The sequence below is a fragment of the Medicago sativa genome, chromosome 4 (assembly GCF_051527215.1).
Source record: "Medicago sativa cultivar Bolivia chromosome 4, Bolivia_mono, whole genome shotgun sequence".
Lineage (NCBI taxonomy): Eukaryota > Viridiplantae > Streptophyta > Magnoliopsida > Fabales > Fabaceae > Medicago > Medicago sativa.
In genome coordinates, this window is record NC_140752.1 from 91,349,617 (window position 1) to 91,352,482 (window position 2,866).

General features: G+C 31.1%; 1 long non-coding RNA gene across 1 annotated transcript; it reads left to right on the top strand.

The window, feature by feature from the left end:
- Positions 1 to 2,866, top strand: LOC146933707 (uncharacterized). The gene is made up of 3 exons (XR_015007543.1): positions 1 to 885; positions 986 to 1,095; positions 2,414 to 2,866. It is a non-coding gene; the product is annotated as an uncharacterized LOC146933707 (long non-coding RNA).

Consider the following 2,866-nt stretch of genomic DNA (forward strand, 5'->3'; position numbering starts at 1 on the left):
TAATCAAACTTATTTCTAATACTAATAACAATGTTAAGAAAAGTTGCCAACCCTAATTCTACAACTATTGGCGCCAAGGACTCTTTGGTGTTCCCATATTTAATTTAATGCAAGCACAATTCAAGAAGCTCAATTCATTCAGTTTCAAAACGCATGTAGGCAATCATATGCATTGAATCACAACAGATGATTCAGTTTCAAAACGACTATATTTGAGGAATGCAAGCAATCATATGCATTGATTTCCCACATCTCTTATGTATTTCCGTTACATATTAATTGGCATGCATTGTCATTGTATGTTACAAAACAATTGTCTTTTATTTCATATGTCTCGGTTACACTTTGTAATTGTACAAAGGCCATTCTTGCAAGATCATTTCTATTATCATTCTTTCTTTTTCCTATAAAAGTTGTTATCAAAGATGAAACAGAGCACCTCTTTTCCTATTTTATTTTTTCTGGAGAGCTTTTTAATGTTTTATTGTGTGCTTACTTTGAGTGCCAACTTTTCAAGATTCTTCTCAATCTTTCAATTCCACAATGATAAAAAAAATGGTTGTGTGACTTATTACATAGATGTAGTATGTACAATTCCTTATGTAAATGAGCGTGTGAAATTTCATTTTAGGAGGATTGTATGTGTAACAGAAAAACAATGGTAAATTTTTTAAACTTTTATGATTCATTGTGTATATTGGTATTCCAAAGTTGTATTCAATGATTTGCCGTTTTCCAATATTTGGCTGCAAAAGATCAAGAGTTGTGAGCCTTCTATATATTCAAGCATTCATCCTTCAATCTGCTCCATCGTCCATTACTATTGATCATTCATGGCTCACCACCATAAAATTCAAGCAATGCTTTCATATCATATGTTAATTGGTAACTCTTCAAAGTTCATCACAAATATTTTCATCATGTCATTTTCAATAAATTTTATATTCCTGTCTTCTAATCTTCTTAACTTGCGTGATATTTGCAGCACCTTTGTACCCCAATCAAGCTACTGATATGGAGAGGAAGATAAGCGACCTTCGTTTGAAATACCACACTAGCTTTAGTTATTGTTGTTAATCAAGTTCGTGGTAACTGGTAAGTCATTCATATTGTCTGAAACCATGAAGATCAAACTGCAATTTAAATTGCTTCTCATCAAGTCTAATTTTTGGTTAGAAAAATTACTTCTCATCAAGTCTAATTTTTGGTTAGAGCAAGCTTGACTTTGGTGTTCTAAAGTACAATTTTAATGTTCTTACGTTTGAGTATAGTAATATCAATTACTTTGATTGCATGAGTAAATAACTCGCTAGAAATCCATTAGTCAAAGCATTTGTGAACTGAGTTAAGAGTTGAAACAATGAGTTAACATAATAACTGGTGTATATCTATTAATGATAGAGCAAGATGTGTTCAAACTGATGCCTATTTAATGTACATAATGGACATATATTTGCATCTTAATTATTGACAGCTAAATTGTGATAGTTGGACTTTATATTGTGGTGCAGGTCATTATATTAGTGTATATGAATCATCTATATTAGTTCCTTAGGTGCTAATAAAAGTTATTGATTAAAGTACTTGATATCATTTTTGTAATTTGATTAGCTTAGGTGTGAAGTATTGACATTGGATTCAAAGGTCAAACTGATATTTGATCGAAGGCCTGTTAGCTAATGATTGAAATGCATGCTCAAAGAAAACTGGTGAATATAAAGTGTATTTTCTGAAGATGATCCTCTACTTTCTTATTGGTTTTATCATCAATTTGTGCATCACCATCATATTTAAGTGGAACTTCAATTTTTTTTAGAGATGATAACAAATTGCATTGAACTTATTATTTGATTTGCAGTCTGAGCATGTTGCATATTAAAAGTTGGTGTTTGTTGAGTTTACCTTTCATTAACTCATGTAGCTTAATAGGTGTATCAAATATGATCTTGATAACTTTTTGTTGACTATAGTATAGCAGCTTAAACTGAATTTGATTTTTTTACATTGAGATTTTCTTATGCAGAGGACAGTGAATTTATTGCACATGCACATCAGAAAATTCTTAGTTTTATTTTGATACATTCAAGACTTAAGCTGTTGTTTTTGACCAAGTCTATGTGCAAGATAAAACTTGATATAAAACTTGATATGTTTTTCTGAAGTGTGACTTTTATTTCAGGATCCTTTAATGACACATCTCAACTTCTAACTTTTTTTAAGGATATGAAATGTTACCTACAAAGAATTTAAATGATGATATAGGAAAGCATGGGTTTGTGCACTGTAGTTTAGTTCATATCATATTGGCATGACAAATGTGGCTGAACTGATATTATATCAAAAAAGTATCTTACGCTTTGATTAACATATATAAAAGCAATATCTTAATTTTTATTCTATTAATGGCTTTCAGTAGGTGGTTTTTATTGCTTGAGTTCAGCGATTCAAATTGTTCGTTCGATGTGGTCTGATCTTGGAGGTATTTGTGATTGAGAAAGGCTTGGAGGGATTCATGACTATCACTGCTTTGAACAATTTTGCCCATATATTGACCTATTTATCTTGAATAGCTTTGGATGCTGGATATATATCTTTCTGGATTAACTTTCGAGGAGAAGCATTATTTTTTGGACCAGCATTTGTTGAAGCACACCGATGAAAAATTCATCACTATGTTCCAATTTGGATACAAAGAGGGTTTGATGGGATAATTCTAAACAAGCATCTTCTCTGGAATTATATGTGAATGAAAGTTACCTCACACTGCAAACCTGACATGCCAGTCTCAAATTCATGAATATGGTTAAGATTAAATGTATAAAGGCTATTATTCATTTGATCTAATGACAAAATGTTTTTCCTATAA